Consider the following 21439-nt stretch of genomic DNA (forward strand, 5'->3'; position numbering starts at 1 on the left):
TTCTGTCCACAATGACTAGGACTTTCTTCAGACACTAGAAAAGCTCACTCAGCAAATTACGCACACTACAGCCAGATGTAATTCAGTCACCAAACACTTCTTATTTTCCAGATCTAAAGCGCTTACATGATAAACTTACATAGCAACTTGCAAAAATAATTTCCAGTAAATCGCTTGAGAGGAAAAATTGCTTTTATATATAAAAAGAGCTCTCTGCACATTTACGTTATTGGGTACATGAGCAACAGACTACACAAACGAGAGCTTTAGATCAATTTGTGCACGAAAACAAATTTGAGCTTTTTTGATCAATTTTGATGCTGTCAAATAAATGGTTTGGCTTCATTGTTCTGTAACTTCTTATTTTTGCTAAACGTACAACTATTGTCCTCTGTTAACTCATTAAGAGCCTGCTATTCTTTTACTTAAAATGTTTTCATCACATTACACTTGTATGTATTAAAAGTTTATCCTCCATAATTGAGAAGAACAATTCTGTTTACAAAAATAAAATAAATTCATACTAATAAAATTATTAAGGTACTGGCGCTATCACGTTCAAATATGGTTGTAATTGCAATAAATATAACACATATACGAAAACAAGTCTAATAATAGAGACATGTTTATGTCCTAGTGGAGTGGATGACATTTTGTGCACCTAAGGCTTGGGAAAGGTAATGTACATTCTAAAGAAACATTACTAATACAAATAGTTCCAAATTAGTAGATACAGTTTCATAATATAAAATTGTTTAATCAGGGAAGCTCACATTTTGCCCTACACCAAAACATCTGTTACTATGTATTATCTGGTCGATCCTCTGCTATATGATTGTGACATTGGTTATATTTCTTTGCAAACAGGCGACTTCCAGAACATGTGAACGCCTACATGAATACTGAATACCAACTTAAGTCACCATCTGCCCAGGGAGGAACAATTTCTTCAGAGGTTCCCCATTGCAGAGAAACCACTTATAGGGAAGGCAGGCTCTCAAACGACTGGTCTGTACCTGCCAGGAACCCGGGGTTGGGGGGGGCCCTAAAAAAATGTGTCGACTGAACCCCATGATTTCTGTTACTGGCCCGGAGTGCTCCAGGTAGAATGCTGCTATTTATTTTCTGTAGCCCTTAATTCCCTGACCTACACCAGTCATCAGTGGCATAACTGGGTTGCCCGGGCCACTTGCCCCAGGCGCCATCGGACCGGCAAAGGTTTTTTTTTTTTTTAGGGTGTGTGTGTGGGGGTGTTTGCATCCCCAGTCGTGGTCCAGGTCAGTGGGGTCAGTCAGCATAATGCAGACTGCAGTGAGTGTCGTCCGCACTACACAGTAAACAAACACGCCGCGCCGGGTACTGCACTCATACTACTCGTACTGCACTCGTCAGACAGACTCTCATTGGCTGCTGCACTCACGACCAGAGCCGGGCTGGAGCTCACTCATGAGATCTGCCATTCGGCTCCCGCAGTGGGTGAACTGAGACATGTCATGACGTCTCTCCCATAGCGCCGAGCAGGAGGACGGAGGAGCAGATGGCAGTGGGTGCAGGAGCGGGGATTTAGGTATTGATTTTTGTAGTTGACCACTACTGGGGCAATGTATAAGGGGCACTACTGGGGGCACTGCATAGGGGGGCCCTATATAAGGGGCACTGTATAATGGGGATAACTACTTAGGGGCATTATATAAGTGGCACTATTGGGGGCACTGTAAAAGGTGCACTACTGGGGACACTGCAAAATATGCACTACAACAGGGGGCATTGCATAGGGGCACTACTACTGGGGACACTGCTACTATGGGCATTGCAAGAGGGGCACTACTACTGGGGGCATTAAGGTGCATATGGAATGGAAAGGAATGTTCCCAGAGTGACGAGAAATGGTGGTGTGTCATGTTGAAAAGCCCCATTTTTCAGTAGCCATACTCCTTATGATGTGACCATGCCCACTTTTTGATGCACACATACTTGGGGGGGGGCTGTTTTTTAACTTGCCCTGGACTCCAAATACCCTAGTTACGCCACTGCCAGCCACCCCACTCAGCAGAAGGAATTTCTACTGTATTTATCGAGTACGAATTCTGCAAAATGTCTGGACAGGAGAAGCAATAGAGGACCGTGGAGATTGGAAGATTGTAAACTCTGGAAGTTAGCACCTCTGCAAAACATAGTAACTCTTTCAAATTGCATTCATTTTTATATAAACTCCACTAGCTGTATCAAATGAGAGTCACAACCAGTCACATCATGCTTAAAACAGCATGCTACACATTCCCTGGGACACCCCCTAATCTGTTAAGTGATAGGACACAGGTTCTCATACAGTCCTCAGGACCCCAAACAGTTCATGTTTTCCAGGTCTCCACCAGAATCATAAGTGAAATAATTAGCTCCACTTGTGGATATTTAAAATGTGTCAGTGAGTAATGAACACACCAGTGCACTGGCTGAGTGACCTGGACCTGTGACCTGTGTGGGGTCCTGAGGACAGAGTTTGAGAACCACTGTGATAGGAGATCCACAAGACCATGCAGATTCGCTCTTTGAAGAGCTGAGCTGATAACTGTCTGTTGGCGTTAAAGGTCCTGGATGACCATGGTGAGTCAATCTGCTATGATAGTGAGATATATATTGTAGTACCAGCCCAATAAGGCATTGTATTCACGTCTTCATTCCCATCACAGCAAGATTAGAATCTATTCTTCATATCAGACAGCCCTTCGTAGTCGGAAACCACATGGTCTTGTACTCTTATCGGGTACCACTGGGAGTCTGACGGCAGAGGCACTCATCTTGTTACATAAGGAGGACAGGTTTTTCTTTTTTAAATCTAGATGTGTTGATCTAGAGGAAACCTTAACAAATCCCTTGTGAGGCAGGCGCCAATTTAACCTCACAGAGTAGGGGGGGGAAAAAAAATAAAAAGAATCCTCTCTCATTCACATAATGGCAATTAGATTAATTCCCTGGATCATTCACCTTAATTATGCAATTTGCTAATTATAGCTACATATACCATTTCTTGCAAGATAGGCATCCGACTGACTTAACAAATTCGCCCTCCCCAGTCCCCTTGGTATGGAATTCCATAGTTGAACTCCTTTCTATGTTGATGATGAAATAGTGATGTATCTTACCTAATTATTTTATTCCAATCTTGTTGGGTAATTGGACACTATTACTATGTATGAAAAACATGGAGGGGATGCGGAGGCAAGTTTGTGTTTTTCTTTTATTTTTGCACACACAAGTTAATTGTTTGTTGGGAAAAAAAAAAAAAAAAAGCCATATTTAATAAATCAGCCACTGTTACGTATCGGTAGCATTTTTGACCCTGTAAAAAATTGTAAGATGTGCAGATTAAATTACTTTTTCAGATTCAGTCAGTACCTGCTTACCTAGGAAAAAAAAGACCTTTTATTTTATATTAATTTTTTTTTTTACAACATAAAGTAGCTGTAAAGACTCGCGGTCGCTGTAAACCACTCCGTTAAGTTTAATTTGAATTCTGCCCACTTGCTTTATCTGGCAATTTGTTGTAGAAATATTTCATTAGGAACCTGCACTCTACAGAGACTGAAGAAAAAAATCCTTGCAGATAAGACTGGATATTATATTATGGTTGATGACTTTATCCTTGAAAACTATTTCACCACCTTATACAAAGCTTCGAAGCCCCCTAGAAATGTAACTGCTATACGCATTTGCTAAGTGGACTCTGAAAGTGCGGATTTGATCTGTACCATGGATACATTCTCGTAAACCAGTCAAGATGTCTCCAATAATGAAATCAAATAACTATAGTATATTTTCTCTTTCCCCCCCAGATCAGGTTTACGTCTTGTCATTATATGCAATCAGAAATATTGAGTTACAAATGGTAAAGGTTCTGTCATTATTAACTTAAAAGATAGTTCTACAAACCTCCCACGGAAAGGAGCGGAAAGAAGCGAAAGTCTCAATTTCAAGTCTTGCATTGTTTGATTCCGAAATGTGAACAATAAAACCAAAACAAGGTTACGATAGAGTTTTGCAATCAGACAAATCCCAGGCTTCATGATAGTTTTAGAAATCTATAAACACAGACAGATTACATTAAAAAAGCGCCCATCGTCTAGTAACAGCAGAGAAAGACATTTTGTCATGGCTGGGGGATGTCACTAGTTCTTAGGGGTCCTAGTCGTCAAATTAGTACCTGCGCCCCTCCCCTCTCAGTACACCCCGGATCCTCAAAGGATCCCTCTTCACAACCTGGGATTCCTTCCCATAGGGTGTATGGGAGCAAACGTCATCTGAAGATGGCGAATGCTCCTGCAGTCAATCTCCGAAAATATTGCTTTTTTCTGACCTTGATGAATGTTAGTCACCATACTAGTGTACGGACACAGCGGTAGAGAAAGGTAAGCAGGAGATATCTATGTTGTCTCCTGCGTTACCTTTATGATGAATGGCCCGAATATTTAATGTCTCCAAAAATGTTAATTTTCACCTGCTCTTGTAGAAATTAAGTGATAATGAATACACCCCCTCGTATGCCTTATGACAGCGGCGGAACTAGTGGCGGTGTAGCCGGTGGCATGCACCGGGGCCCACTGTGGTGCAGGGGCCCATAGCCATTGCACCCGGCGCCAGTGTCCTCCAGGCCCCACAGTATTTAAGTGTAGTGCAGACCGCAGTGAGAGTGGTCCGCACTACACAGTAACAAACACATCACCGCCAGTGGCGGCAGTGTGTTTATTATAGCAGCCTATAAGAGTCAGACAGACTCTCATTGGCTGCTGAGTCCACGGAGGGAGCCGGAGGTGGCTCACTCATGAGGTCCGCCTTCCAGCTCCCCCCGCAGCGGGTGATGGGAGAGAAGTCATGACGTCTCTCCCATAGTGCAGAGCGGACAGCGGCAAGAGCAGGGATTCAGGTAAGTTGTGTTTTTTTTTGTGTGTGTGTGTAAGGGGCACTGGCACTGCATAGGGGGGCCGCTATTAGGGGCACTGTATGGGGGGCTGCTACTGGGGGCACTGTATAGAGGGGGTGACTGCTACTGGGGCACTGATTAGGGAAAACTACTACTGGGGGCAATGCATAGGGGGGACTACTACTGGAGGCAATGCATAGGGGGGACTATTACTGGGGGCACTGAGTAGGGGGGACCACTTCTGGGGGCACTGCATAGGGAGGCCCAAAGCATATTCTTGCACCTGGGCCCACCACTCTAGTTCCGCCACTGCCTTATGATGAGCACAGCCCTAACATTACTATGGTAGATTGTTGACCAAAGGACACATTGCTGGTTCCATATCTACCATAGTAAAGCCAACACACTGTATGTATGCCTTATATACAGAGTGGGGAGAGCCATTGGCTGGATTCAATACAATTTAATCAATTAAGCCCAGCCACAAGTACATAATCAAGTTGATGTGCATCTCAGGAGTCCAACTGGTCCATTCACTGTATAAAAAGCATGTTCACTTTTCATGGAATGGGTATGAAATACCCATATGGCCGGCGGTTCGATTCCAGTCAGCGGCAGCCCGACATGAGCAGAGTTCGGAGCAGCGGAAGCCTGACAGCGCTGGAAATCCCGATCGTGGATAGGTGAGTATCTACTAACCTAACCCTCCTTAGGGGTGCCTAACCCTAACTTCCCCCCCAAGTGCCTAACCCTAATCCCCCCTCTAAGTGCCTAACCTTAACCACCCCCTTCCCCACTGCCCCCGGGGGGTTGCCTAACCCTAAGTCCCCCCCGGGGGTGCCTAACCCTAAGTCCCCCCCGGGGGTGCCTAACCCTCCCTCCCCCTAGCCTAACCCTAACCCTCCCGGGGGGGTGCCTAACCCCAAGTCCCCCCCGGGAGCCCTAAACCTAACCCTCCCCCCGTGGCTGTCCGCTCGCGGCACCTGGCATCACTACGATCGGGATGCCGGGCGCCGGTGGCCCGGCGTCGGGGAAATGCGGGCGTCTACATCTAGACGCCCGGCATTTCACCCTTGCCGGGATATGACAGTCGGGAAGCCGGCTGCCGGTATTTAGGCAATCGGCTTCCCGATTGCATACCCTTTTCATGCATTGATCAGGATTCCATTCATTGATTTTGCTTAAATAACAAAAACTGTACCTAACTTTAAAATGCGCGATTCAAAGATGATGTCTGCAGACATAGCTGACCTAAAAACAACTCTAATAGGCATCAACACCATTGGGTAACTTGTAACATTTGTTACAGATCGTGCAAAAGAGTATATATAAAATTTGTTGAAAACTTTGTCCCTCGCTCTCAGAGCTAAATTCCCACAGTTCCCAGTCTACAAAACACATCAATTCAAGAACAAAGAAAGACGAGGCTCTCCGTATTAAGTAGCTGTGAATTGCCGTTTTAGAGATATTCATCACACAAAAGGAAAAAGGGGGAAAAAAAATTAGGATTTTTAGAACGTGCTGCTTGAAGTCAGTTGCAGGATCCAGGCTGGAGAGCAGTAATGAAACATTCATAATCTTTCAGTGCATGCTTCAACGACTTCTCTGATGGCTTATTATACCAGGAGGGCGGACTCAAGGTCAAAGATGCTCTGGTGTTAGTGGGAATTGTGGTGCTCATGTCAGACAAGTTTTCAGGAACGTATAATGTACCCAACAAGCAGAGGTCAAGCAGTTACCTATTATACCGGCGTTCTCACTCTGCTTCATCACTGATATGTGCAACTTTGTGTGCTCCACTCAGAGGAACATACTGTACCTTAAAAATCAATGATTGTTTTGGAAAAGGATGTTAAGGTGTTAATAACCTAGATGATACATATATTATCACATTAAACATGGAAATAATAGCAATTTGTAAATCAGTATTATATCATTTATTTTTACTTTTACGTTCTTTTACTTTTATTTTATTTTTACTTTTGGTTTAAAAAAAAATCAATTTGAATTCTGCTTTCCAGCACAGCCTTTTCCTTTGTCCTCACTTATCTGCAAAACCCCTCTAGGTACTTGGAACATCCAGTGGCGGAGGCTAAAAGAAAAGATCATTGAGTTACCGGACATTGGAGTTTTTTCATTTCTAATCTTCTATAGAGAATTTCATAAAGTATTTCGGAAAAAAATAAATAAAAGGATGCTTAAAAAATAAGGAATGCATAAGAATAAGCAGAAACGACATAAATGAAGGGGATAAGGGGTCCATTTATGAAACACTGGCTCTAGAACAATATTATTTTGCCACTTATTACAGTGATATAAAATCTTCACCATCACCAGTATATAACAAAGAAACTTTACTGTGGGAGCTAGGCAATGCTGGTCAGCCAATCAGGAAGTCTCTTACTACCATCCACAGCTGGCAAGTCAGGGTATTTTCACCGACACTTCATTGCTGAAAAGACCCAGCAATGGCTAGCATTGGCGATAGCTCTCACTGGCTGCGGGGCGGATGAAATTTATCTCTGGTAAAAACAGACAGAATTAAGGCTTCTCTCCCTATATTAAATAGACCCCTTAATTTTGTATTTCTCATGTACACTTGTTTTGCGTACAATTCAGTAGTATCAATAGCAAATCATTTGGTAACTATGTAGCACTTTAAGGGCTTCATTCAGAGGCGGCCGTGCGGTCTATGACCGCACGGCCGCCTCGATGTTTGTCCAGTGCGCATGCGCACGAGGGAGCCGGCTCCTTCATGCACATGCGTGAGACCCGCTACGACCAACCAGCGGCTCAAGTCATGACCACAATAAGAGTAGCATATAATAGAATGTTATTAGCACTTTTGCTTGAAAATGCAGTTTAAGGGACAGAATAGAACTGTTCCACATGCTGTGTGTGAGGATCTGAGTACTCGATCAGCATGGCAGTCCAGAAAGACAAGAAAGCAGCTGCCAGCAGGAAGAGACGGGAGTCCTAATGTAAGCTGGGAGAATGTGTGTTTAGAAAGCTCAGTTCTGTGTGCTACTGGTTCTATGTATGAATGTATATTTATTATGGAAAGCTTTTATTAATTTTATCTATCAACATTTCCTGACAACCTCCCTGCTGCATCTGCTATCCCAGCGCTCCGACTGTGGTCGCAGCCTGGGACCACCATTGCAACCATGGGCGCGATGGTTGCTCTTTTGGCCACGCTGCAGCAGCTGAAGCTTATCGCAGCCTAACCGGGTCCTGGTCACGTACAAGGCTAGGAAATATGCGACACCCCCATATTATCGGCACGTGGGCCTTTGAATTTGTTCGATAACTAAAATCAAGCATTTTTCTCCAAAAGTCCCCACGCAATCATTCTATCTTTGATTAGACAACCTGCAGTATAGCTGCAATTGGTAAATGCAACTAAATTTGTGCTTTGCTTTAGGCATATTGCAAACTATGTAAATAGGACTTTGATAAATAGTTTCACTTTGCATCTCATCAGAATCTGGTTGTACATTTGTAAGTGGAGGGCATAGATAGCATAATACCTTTCTTATCATCCACAGGCCTGAAACAACTCACTAATAGGACAATATATCGTAGATCAGAAATGTACGGGAATCCTTGTGTTGGATCCGAAGATCCGGCACACAATTAATTACTCTAATTAGCACAGCTATTATTAATTTTTTTTTTTTTAAAGCATAATGAGGCTGTATTACAAAGCAGTACACTATTTGGGTATTTAGCAAAAAAAACAATTATACAATTTTAAATGACAGACATTACTAATGCAATATAGCTAGATTTGTTTTATTGATGAGGGTTTATTTATAATTGTATATATATTATATGCATATAAAAAAAAAAATGTTCCCTGTCATTTGGGAAAATGTGTAGAAAACCAACTTTGAATGTTCCGAGCTTGTCTGGTTTGTCTTACCATTCCTTTTATATTTGGAATATGCTATCTGTAACTCCTGACTGACTGAGGGTACATGGTTTGTACTGCCGGAACTAGGATTAAGGTTTGGGGGCTATTTTGTTTTGCCTGGAATACATTTTTATTTAGAAGTCTAACAAAGTAAATGCTAGATTTCGTAGAGGTACGCATTAAGGGCCTGATTCAGCAAGCAAGGAATGCAGTTGATAATACGCACAGGAAATGGGTCGATTGTACAGCGCTGCGGAATATATGTGCGCTAAATAAATAACTGGTACTAAATAAATGCATGGCAGTGCGTGAACTAGCCATTGCGATCAGGACTGTGAACGCAATGACAATGCAGACCCATCGCAGAGTGATTGACAGGAAGTGCCGTTTGTGGGTGGTAATGGGACGGGTGGTCGGCTGAGAGCAGGCGTGCCAGTGCGTTTGGACGCCGTTGCAGGGGCGTGCATAAATTATCCACTGTGATGCCCTACTCAGCCCGAGGCCACATAGCGTGGGCTGAAGTTAGCAATTTCTGAGTAAGGTCAGAGCTTGGGCAAGTGTGCGTGAGGCTGCGATGGTACTCGATGTTTTCACAGCCCTGCTAAACATTACGGATGTGTGTGGTAAAGTGGGCGTCCTTATGTAGTGCAATCGCAATGGTTAGCATACTATCACAGATGACTCTGGGCCTGATTCGGAGCCGGACGCTATTTGCGGTCGTTCGTTCTGAAAAAAGGGCTGGCTATTCAAATGAACCGTTCGCTCTTTGCGGTCTGTTCACGCCTCTATGTCTGAACGAGTGAACAAAACTTGCGGTCGTTTTTTTGGAAACTACGCCCCCTGGCCGCTCGCATCCTACGTCATGTCCGCTATTTATTAGATTAATCGAGTACATCGACCAGCGTATGAACTGCTCGCTATTCTTGTGGTTGGTTTTTCCTACCGCAATCATGCGAGCAGTTCTGACTATAAAATAACCCAGTGACGTGGTCAATGACGCTGCTGTATTAATTATGCACACCCATAAAACGCCCGTTTTGACCTTTAAGCACGCCTGCGTTCTGATCTCCACTCCCCGTTTTCAAGCACCTTCCCCTGTTACCACCCACATACGCCTCCTCCTGTCACTCAAAATAGCAGGCATTCGCTATTTAGCGAACAAACGATTTTCGGCCGCACTGACTGGTTCGCGCATGCGTATTACGATCCGTACGCATGCGCAGTTGGGCAAACATCGCTCGGAACGAACGAGCGGCCGCTTACGAGCGGCTCTGAATCAGGCCCTCTGCCCCATCCATTGACACCTTTATTCCATGATGGATTGCAATGCTATAGGAGCAGGCTGCAGGGGTGCTATTGGTGGGTGTTTGGAGGGGAGAGAATGGGAATCTAAAGGCCCTCATACATCAGAGATTGCAGAAATTGTGCAATTTGCAATCGATTGAAAAAGGGAAAGATTTTTATACACAATCGATAGCAAATTGCACAATTACTGCAATCAATTGCTGGTGTATGGGGGCCTTTAGAGTGCATAAGCCCGAGGCATGCCCCTCTGAGTGTGGCCACACCATCATGCCATGCCCACTCTGCTATATGCCCCTGATTAAAAGGTTGGGAGGTATGTCTCAGCATGAATCTATTATAGTAATACATTGTACAGTATTGTTTGCTTTCCCTTGTAGTGCTTTCTTCCCACATTGACCTTCATAAGACATTCCATTATTTACTATAGGAAGCACAGACATGCCCAGCATAGTGACTGCAGTGTAGCATGATTGTAGGACCAGGAACCACACTGTACACTGTAGGGCTCCTGATTCTAATTGTTGTGGCATCGTAGAAGTGTAATTTGGAGACACCATTTATAGACAAGGATAGGAAATAGAGTCCAGGCCCATAGACTGTGCATGTACAGTTTATGTGGCAGGTATGAAAGTGATAATCCTGCTATAGTACAAGTGCGAGGAATACTTTCAGGAGAGGAGAGACTGAAGGCTGAATGTAAACCTGAGGGCGGTGAAATCCTGAGGTTGAGGTATGTAGTGCCACCTTGAAATGTGTTGTTGTTGCTCCTTTAAGTGAATTAAGGTTGGTGACTGTTAGTTTTGGAAAGTCTGTGGTAATTATATTTAGGTGTTCTCAGACACGTTACCTGCCTCTTTGTTCCAGAAATTTGACACCCTCCTGCCGTATGGTTTTTGTTTTGCTCGCGGTGTGAATATTTGAGGTTGCGGCAAAGAACGGCAGTTATGTTGTTGCTAAATTCATTATGTCCCTTCCCTAAAAGGCCGATAACACTTGACCAGGTGGTTCCATAGTGTTAAATGGAGAATTGTACACCAACGTTTGGGTAAATATTTTTATAAGTTGTCAATAACAAAATTAATAAATTTTAAATACCAAGCCGGTTGCTAGTCGTCTTATTTAATAACTATTAATTATATATTAAGTTGGTTAGTTTGGCTTGAGTCACAATGGACGCTATTAGGGTGTTTATGAGCAGCATCAGATTTATATGCCACAACTATTTTGCCCCAGACTACAGGACAACTTAAAAATACATCAGAATGACCTTACCCCTTACTCTGCAGCTATCCTGATTTAGAGGGAACAGTCACAGTTTAAGACCTTTGTCCCTCCTTCCCGATAGGGCTGCAAGATTAGGAGGTATGGCCCAATTACTGCCGTTCTGCATAGATAAACAAGGGTTGTTTTTCGGAAAGGCAGTCGGGTTGGGGGCATTTAAAGTGGTGGACACACTCTGTGACACATGACCATGTCCCATTGCGTTTGTCCCCGATATACAAAACTAAAAAGTTGGGAGTTACAGCATGGTAATGTGACTCCAGAGTGGGCATGAGCAAAATGTCACAATTAGACCGGACCGGACACACCCGAACTCTGGGGTTTGGAGTCTAATCGAGTCTCGGCTCGGACCACCTTTGGGGTTCCGAATAGAACAGAGTCCCGGCTTGGGGCTACTGCAACTTCGGAACTGGGATTTAAAAACAGAATCTCAGGTTTTGGATTGCATGTAAAACAGGTCCAAATAACATGAATTTAGCTGTTTTTCACAAATTGAAAAAAATCCAAAACCAAATCTGACCCGAAATCTTAAGGGTAGTCTTGCTAAAACTAAAACCAAAACACAGGGGTCCATGCATATATCTAATAAAAACATAGCATCTTACTAACACTATCATTTTGAAGGTTTTATACTGTATCTGGCAGCCATTCCTGCAGCTCCTATATAACAGGGGAAAGTGTGCTATAAGTAACGTGTAGATGTGGCTGTATGTATAACAAAAAACATGCAAACTTCATAAAACATTGAATCTCACCAAAAATTTCTGGATCGAACCATGGGGAGAGATGTATGACCCGGCGATATGGTAGAGGAGTGACATAACGTGCGCTGAAACCGCTTCTCACCCATGAGTGGTAAATGCTATCCGTCCCTGTCATTATATAGGCGCTGCTATCTACAAGATAAGTGCCAATAGATCTCGCACATGCCCAGTGGAGTCAGCCAGGAGGGGAGACACAGCGCATCAGCACTAGATAAGGAGGTGAAGCAGGAAGGAGTTATAGCGACACAATGCATGCCGCTATAATACATCTACCCTCTTATTGGTTCAATCGTTTGCAAAAAAAAAAGCAAAGCAAATAAAAAACGTTACGTTATTTGAAGAGATTAAAAATTGCCAATTAATTCACAAAACATGAAGTTCCAACTATTGGTGGATTTTGCAAAATATGAGGTATTGACACTAAGGTGAACGAGGTGACCGCAGGGAAGCTATCGGGCACAAGTAGCTGATTATTTCCCCATGTGCATGCATGAGAGCTGCTCTGTGCATGCGTCCCGATGGTCACCGCACAGAGACGCAGGTCAAAATGACATGTCGTGCCATGCAGATGGAATGGGCGTCTATGGGTGGTAACTGTAGATTGTGCTGCCGGTGTGTCTAATGGCCAGTCGGACATTCTGCACCTGTCATAGGTAGGTGCAATGTCCTATGGTGTGTCTTTGTACGCCCATTGACCGTGTCGTACTCGTTACTAGACGCAGTAGCAGCTGTGCCCTAAGATGCAGCTACCTCTGAGTCACCCCATAATTCTGTTATTTGTAGGTACCAATTCCTCCCATTTGAGCCTTGGACCAATAGAACTCACTGTAACAAATAACTGTTCTCAGTGATTTTTTTTTTCTCCCCCCTACAAAATAAACATTTCCTTCTCTCTTTTTTTTCCCAGGCACTTCACTAAAGCTTTTTATCTGTTCAAAGAGGGAAGAAAAAAAAAAGAAAAGAGAAAAGCTGATTTATTTTGAAGTTAAATGTTGGCATCTGCTGTTATTCAAAAGCAGGACCTCGCGTACTACGCGTAGCCATGCTTTCAGCTCTGCCACCAGCGTGCTGCAAATGAAGACAAGCTGTTGTCAAATGAGAAATGCAAAATAGTCAATCTGTTTGTCTGTTTAATGTAACTGGGAGCATAAGCTGTGAGAAGCAGGACCATTCGGCACTGTCAGATGGGAGACACTCTTCTACACACGAAAGCCTAATGACCCGTTTTACTTCAGCACTGTGGATTTCCTTCTAATAGTATTTTCCATATGCGTTTCAACATGCTTTTATCAGCAACTGCAAATGGTCCTATTTTCTTCCGAACACAGCCGTGTAATCTGGGGGTTATTTCTTTCTCTTATTTTGCGTGTGTGTGTTTTTTTTTGCCCCCTCCCCTCCACGTTTTGGCACCAGGATGGAATGCTGATGTTCAAGGACTCTTGGAGCTGTGAGCATATTGCCCAGGCATCTGATTCACATCTTCTCTCACACCTGTCATTGTTCTGTATTAAAGGAGGGGAGGGAGAAATCCAGTCATTAAACATGATAGATATGTTTTTAATAAGAAAGTGTTGTGCCTTGCCAGGCAGATAAATAGCAAGTCTTAAGATATCTTTAGAGCCCGGGATACAATTATGGAGCGGCAGTTAGAGGATTCAGGTGGTTCTTCAAAAGATGTTGTGACAGGAGCAGGTTTTAGTTTATCTAAATGATCTGAGCGCCTAGCATTGCTGATGGGGTTTATTCGCCTCACCTTGCTTAAACAGTGATCCTCTATTTTATAACTGCAAATTACGCGACCTGTCAGCAGATTGAGATGGAGGAGATTTATGTAGGATTTCGGACATCCGCTGCAGCTTAGTTTAAGAAAGTTACCAGGCTGTATTGGGAAAGGACATGATTCCGATTTGAATGCAAAGCTGATGGTTTAACGTACAAATCTGATGGTGGGGCGTCCGAGCATGTGCAGAACGGGTCCTGCGATCGCGCTTGCAGTGCCCTTTGAGCCGCAGCCTAATTGACAGACTCTGGCCGTTTGGGGGAAAGCAAGAGAGTCTGTTCCAGAAAATGGAGATATGTTGGCTCCATTTTGTGGGAGTTCTGAGGCCAGGGACTGGGTTTACCGACACAGACTTCCTGGCCTCAACAGCATGAAACCACCAGCCATCCCGCGTAACCTGAGGGGTACTCAGATGGGCGATGGTCATGCAAGTGATCCGATGGCTGAAACCTCGGACACAGCTGCGGATCACTGAAACATGCAGAAGGCGCTTTTTTACTACGTCACCTCCTGCTTTTGCATATGGTAGCATCGCTGCTGCGTCCGAAGACATAGCAGCTATCTCCAGCCACATCAGAATCCGGCACAGTGTCAAGTAAGACATGTTACATGCAATCTGTAATCCACATGAGGGGGGCTGATACTGACTTGGAAGCAAAGCAAATAAAAATTAAAAATCAAGTAACTTTACACTTTGGCTAAACCATGCTGCACTGCAGATGGGACAGATTTAAGATGTGCAGAGATTTAGATTTGAAAGGGCCGTGTCCTAGCTCAAATCTAATGCTGGGCATACACCATGCAACTATCTGTCAGATATCTGTCCAATCTGGCTGGTTGGAATGAAAATCTGGTAATGTATGGGAGCAAAGAACAATCGAAATTTGCTTCCAAACACTAGAAAACGGACCAGAGTTTCCTTCCCACCAGACAGATTGGACAGATATCTGACAGATAATTGTAGAGTGTATGCCCAGCATAAGTGTTAATAAAGCTGTCCAGCATTTGTGGGCTGCATACCAAATCAGCCACTATTTACACTGCATGCAAAAATAAAATGCTTCATTTGCACCTCTTGCACTGCAACATGGTGTGTCCAGGTGCAAAGCTGCCTTAGTCCCAACAAAGAATCATCCCCTAGGTCTACATTCAACTGTACCTATCACCAATGGGCAGTGTTTAAATTAGTGATGAAATTAATGCCGTTGGGGAGGTAGTGGTGCAGTGACTAGTGGGCTCAGCACAAGCTGAGGCGCACGATAGGACTGGAGCCGATTTTACTCTGCGCTTTGGCCAATTTGTTCTAGTTAAAGGATTTTCTCTATTATATCAAAACGAATCAAACGCCATCCAAATTCTGCTTTTAAGTGTCTCTCTTTTTTTTTGTTAGAATGGCGAAGCATATGAGGATAAGTGCATAGGAGAGGCGTACCTATAAATATCTGAGCTGGGAATTATACAATGGGTGGGTATTTATAATCAGAAGCAAATTGCTATTTACAGAAAGCGTAACAGCACACGTCACAAAGCGAGGAAGTTTTAGAGGGCATCAAGCTGTGTGCGAGCCTCTCACACCATTCTAGTGCCATTGAGTAGGACACAGCACAATCTGACCGCCTTAGGAATCCTACCACCTTTTGTCCTAACAGGACTACTGTTTTTACTTGTACAAGATGAAAGTCAAATCACCACTGGTTTTTTTTACCTCATGGAAACAGTTAGTTTTGATGCATTGTTGTGTTAGCACTTTCTAGAGGAAAATCGGCTCCGCACATTAATTTTGTGTCAAAGTGTTGCCAGTGGCACAACACTGGCGGCATATTGCATACAATGCTTCCCTGCCTTTTACCCGAGGACCTCCTTGTGATTCATAAATAAGAACCCGAGCCGCTGGCACTTCGTAGTACGTTTCTCTAGTAAATAGCAGCATAAGTGATTTTATTTAAATGTTTTCCCTTGTCACTCTAATCTTTCCGCTCACTTCATATAAGATGCATGCTGTGCTATTAAAGGTACAATCGCAAAAGGCTGGAAAAAGGCAATGAGACGTCTATTTATGATCTTCCAGACTATGTGCAATTATGATCTTCCAAAAACATACTGAAGAGCAACATCAACAATATAGACAAGAAAATAACATTGTTACCTTCAGGTGCAGACAATATTTACTGTCACGGGAGGTTTTTATGGATTTACACCCTCTCTTGAGGTTTTAGGTAGAAAGATATCTGCATAAAGCAGCCATTTTGCTTGACCGAACACAGCAAGCACGGAGTGCCTACTTTTTGGTCAAGTAATATTAGTGTTTTCTAGCCTCACAGGAAGGAGACAGACAATGAGAGTGGTATAATTGGGTTTTTTAATGGGCATTATATTAAATGTTTAGATCAGGGGATCTCAAATTCAATCCTAAAGTACCAGCAACAGGTCATGTTTGCAGGATTGCTGTCTGTTGAAACCAGTGGGATAATGACGGATATAGCTGAATAGATAGGATTCCTCTGATCATGCAGAGGTGAGTCAAAGAACAAGATTTGCTGGTGGTACTTGAGGATTGGAGTTGAGAACCCTTACTCTAGATCAGAGGTTCCCAAATCAATCCTTAATGCACCCTAACGGTCCAGGTTTTAATGGAATCCATGGTTGAGCACAGATGGTTAAATCAAAAGACTGAGGTACTAATTAATCTGTGCCCAAGCATGGTTAGCCTTAAAACCTGGACAGTTAGGGTGCCTTGAGGTCAGCGTTTGGGAACCTCTGTTCTAGATAATCCATGTCTCATAATTTGAATAATATAGGTGGTCTACCTTTACATAGAACTGTGCAGTATTAATAAGGGAACCTTAACTGGAAATAGTGATGAGAAATCTATTTCATTTTGGTGATTAGTTCTTTAAAATCTAGTTCACTCAAAAGATTAGTTCATGTAGTTCATTACATCACTGGCTCTGAAACACTGCTGAGAGAAGTGATTGGAAACAGAACTAGTCTATTACACATACAGGAGGCATTTCTACTACTAGCTCATTTTATGAGATGAGTCTTGTTCAAATGATCAGATATGTTTAATCTCTCTAATCTTTTAATATTTTATAACAGAAATCACTTATACAACAAGCTACAGTAGTAGTGACATGTTTAGCTCTGCAATGTTAATTATTTTTTAGTAAGATCCAAATTCAGAATATAGGGGTTGTATATGCCAGCTTCTGTCATTTATCTAGCACAGTCTATAAAATGACAGAAGCTGATTGGTTGCTATGAGTAATTTTCTACTTGATCTATCTTGAAGGTTTGATACATATCACCCTATGGGTCTATTTACTAAGCTGTGTTATGAGAAAATGAACGAGGTACCAGCCAATCAGGTCCTAACTGCCATGTCACAGGCTGTGTTTGAAAAATAGCTGTTAGGAGCTGATTGGCTGGTACCTTATCACCGTTCACTTTATCTCCTAACACAGCTTAGTAAATAGACCCCATAGTCTTGTGGAATAAACAGAACTACAGTACAGTATATAGCATGCAGCACTCAGCACTGTGTTTTGAGCTGATGGGGAATGTACAGTATCATGTGACTTTTGAACTACATGATCCACTGGCCTAACAAACTACTGAACTATATTCCATGAGAATGACTCATGAGTCATCATGACAATCTAGTTCAATCAGCTCCACAGAGTCCTCACAATATCAGAGCACAGCAGTGCCACCTGTGGTAGTTTAGCAGTACTGACTAATGCCTAATGGAGCTGCTGTGGTCTCTCACACTGTGTCTAACTCCTCCCACATGTTTTAGTTCCTGATTAACTAATCTTTGCCAGAGCTGTGAACTATATCAACTAGTTCACTTTGAAGATTAGTTCATTTTGAACTAATCATTCGTGAACTAATCATTCGTGAACTACCTATCCCTATCTGGAAAGCCTTTCATACAGATAATAGAGAATATCAGATTGCTAATCTATGTTCCCATGATGCACCCTCTCAGCATGAATTAGAAAAGCTAGGCATTCAATTCCGTGCTGGTTTTATTAGCATCGACTGAGAATATCAATTGCAGGAATCGTCTTGGAATTCAAATCATTCAAATCAAGGCTGTCCGGCTCTGGCTGTATGGTCATTGTTTTATGTTCCCAAAGATCTAGATGGTAACTCCACAAACTGTGGGGTCTATTTACTAAACAGTGTTAGGAGACAGAGTGAAAAGTGATAAGGTGCCAGCCAATCAGCTCCCAACTGTTATCTCACAGGCTGTGTTTGAAAATTGACAGTTGGGAGCTGATTGGCTGGCACCTTATCACTTTTCACTCTGTCTCCTAACACTGCTTAGTAAATAGACCCCTGTATGACATTACACATTTATTTAGGAGTAGTGAACACTAGCATCTCATTTACATGACCAGCCTGGTCATTTGCATGTTTTCTTAGCATATTCAATTATTCATGTGTTTCATGATGAAATGCTCAACAGTCATTAAAGGAAGGCAAACCCAGTTAATACCATAACCTTGCACCAGTTAAATGGGTTTGAGCAAATCAACATGCGTTTGTAAACATAATTGGTGCACAGCAAAAATTTAAATGATTGTTTATGTGGTTTAGGGGCTGATATAACATTAATGCATTTTTCCCTCAATCATTTTAAATTTCCAATTGCGGCAATAAACGTTATATATTGTGACAGTTTACCAAAACAGTCTATAACAAAAAAAAAAAAAAAAAAAAAAGCTTGCGAAGGCTAAGCAACCCAACTGAGCAAATGGGCATCTGCAGCCAGTGGGTCAAGCATGTGCGAGTGGTGGTTACTAGAGCAGCAACCTTCAGAACTCTCTCTGACAATACAATACACACAATATGTAGCCCATAAGCTACAATAGGCTGACGCCATCTAAAGATTAAATAAAGTTTTTTTCGCAGTCGCCATAGAACACTATGGTGGCTGCATTTGCGAAAAGAAAGATGGGGACCCCAGCAGATATCGTCATCTGCTGCATACCACTAAATTACCACTGATGCTCAAAAATGAATCAATACCCCAAAAACAACAGTTTTCTGAAGATTTACTGCATTTTTGAGCTTAATAAATAGGCCCCTTAATAATTAAGGTGCATCTGTTACCACTATGCAGTAGAGGCAGCCATTTTGTGGGCTAAACCAATAATCATGAGAATGGAGCCTTTCACTTCACTAGGAACATGACTGAGGCACAAAGGTGAAGGCAGCTATTTTGTAGAGTGAAACCGCAATCAGGACATTTCAGGCTAGCATACATACCAAATTCTTTATTTAGGAATTGGGATATTACTACTCCCCCTCTGAAAAGGGGCATGACCATGTCCCATTGGAGATGTGTTCTTCACAAACCAACCCATAAATACACCCCTGACTGGCCACACACAGCCATTGAGCAGTATATACCGTTATTCCAGAAGTTGAGACAAAAATGCTGTCTGGCGGGACAGGACATCAGAATCAGGACGATCCCACCTAAATAGAAGGCATGAACTAGTTACCTCATCTAGACTGGTTCCTCGTGAAATGGCTGATTGCTGCCAGTTAAACATAACGATTACAAGCCGTCCATGAGAATATTAGATAAACAGCTTAGAAAGTCTTAGTCCATCCTTCCATGCTGCAATGCTCCCTGTGGCTTTCAGGTACTGGCTGATTCTTTGAGTCACAAAACGCGTTGGTATCCTAGACTTTGCATTAAAACCTCTTCAAAGTCCTTTCCTGACAGACTTAACTTGACCCTGATTTGAAATCGGTGACTGGATGACGGGGAAATGATTTCGGGATCGAAGTTGAAGGGACAGACTTGATGATATCTTTATGGCCATATGAATTTTTAATTTTGAAAGTGTGATTTTATCACTTTTATGGAAGCTTGCATTACTTACGTCACCAGTGGCGGTTTGTGGTTTCTAGAGACAAGGATTCTCCAAATAATATTCATCTCGCATCGCACATTTAAAAGACGCCTGCCACCATGAATGATCATTTTCTAATTCAATGAGAAATTTTATTTATATTATATATATATACTGGGCATGAAGTCGCGGCACTCAGGGTACTTGGAAAAAGGTTTAATGTGACATCTCAATAGTGCTCTATTGAGATGTCACATTAAACCTTTTTTCAAGTACCCTGAGTGCCGCGACTTCATGCCCAGTACCTATCCGTTTCTCGCAGGCACCGGGCCAAGCCATCTCACTCCAGGGAGAGCCGGACTTATGGTGCCTATATTATATAATATATATATATATATATATATATATATATATATGCACACACACACACACACACACACACACACACACACACACACACACACACACACACACACACACTATATACATACAGTACATACACACCACACACGCATACGTATGTATGCACACAAAGTAGCATACATTGTGTACTTTTTGTACATGGTTCATTTTTATCTTCGTTTTCTGTTATGTTTCCCTTTAAACTCAAGTCATCCCTATCCTGCTAGCATTTCTTATTAGAGGGACAACTATATATTAAATGAAGAGGAGGAAAAGGATGAGAAGGAGGAGGATGAGGAGGCAGGGCTGCCAAGAGAAATCTTGGGCCCGGGTACAGCAACATCTTTGGAGCCCCCCAGGAGGAGGCGTGGCCACAGCATGTTGGGCATGGCTGCTCCTCTTTGTGGGTGTGTCTAGCATGTGAGAAGCACCCACTCACAGGAGCATGGCATAGCACCCAGCAGCTGTGACAAAAGGATTCACAATTAGGATGCGGGATAGTCCCACAATATCTGCATCTTTAGCTGGATGTAACAGACAGAAATTAAGTGCAACAACGTTATTTAGTACATTTCTCATGTGTATATAACACAAATAAAATCTATTTTCTGTCATAGAGATAGATGAAGAACTTAATTTTGACACATCAGGTCATCTTATAACACACACACATTCCGCAGCACATATCCTAACCCACTGCTCCTTCCTCGCTATCTACTCCATCTGTGTCACCTCTGTCTGTCTGCTCCTCCCCTTTAGAATGTAAGCTCTCGTGAGCAGGGACCACCTCCCTCACGTGCTTCTCCTTCCCCTACTTATACTAAGCCCTCGTCCCTCACATGCTTCTCCTTACCCTACTTATACAGGGGTCTATTTACTAAGCAGTGTTAGGAGACAGAGTGAAAAGTGATAAGGTGCCAGCCAATCAGCTCCTGTCATTTTTCAAACACAGCCTGTGAGATGACAGTTAAAAGCTGATTGGCTGGCACCTTATCTCATTACACTCTGTCTCCTAACACTGCTTAGTAAATAGACCCCACAATCATGTACTCCTAACTCCCCAAACAGCACCTAACACTAGGTTGCTGACACCCTGCTGCTTGTGTTATTCAGCAATGTCTATAAATCATGTCCCTGTTCTGCATTGTTTTGTACAGCTAAATAAAAAAATGTTCTTATATACTCATTTATTATGTACTG

The 21439-nt window shown here is 42.7% G+C and overlaps 1 protein-coding gene across 4 annotated transcripts in view; it reads right to left on the reverse strand.

Moving 5' to 3' along the window:
- The window catches only part of MAF (MAF bZIP transcription factor), a 362661-nt gene that overhangs the window by 44164 nt on the left and 297058 nt on the right, over positions 1-21439 (reverse strand). The window contains exon 2 of one of the 4 annotated variants that reach the window (XR_015878961.1): positions 13484-13686. The exons of the other annotated variants lie outside the window; for them this stretch is intronic. The gene's annotated coding sequence lies outside the window, so the exon portion shown is untranslated. Of the gene's footprint in view, positions 1-13483; positions 13687-21439 lie in introns of those variants that run through there. 4 annotated transcript variants of the gene reach the window in all.

This window comes from Taudactylus pleione, unplaced genomic scaffold (assembly GCF_031769625.1).
Source record: "Taudactylus pleione unplaced genomic scaffold, aTauple2 ptg000195l, whole genome shotgun sequence".
NCBI lineage: Eukaryota > Metazoa > Chordata > Amphibia > Anura > Myobatrachidae > Taudactylus > Taudactylus pleione.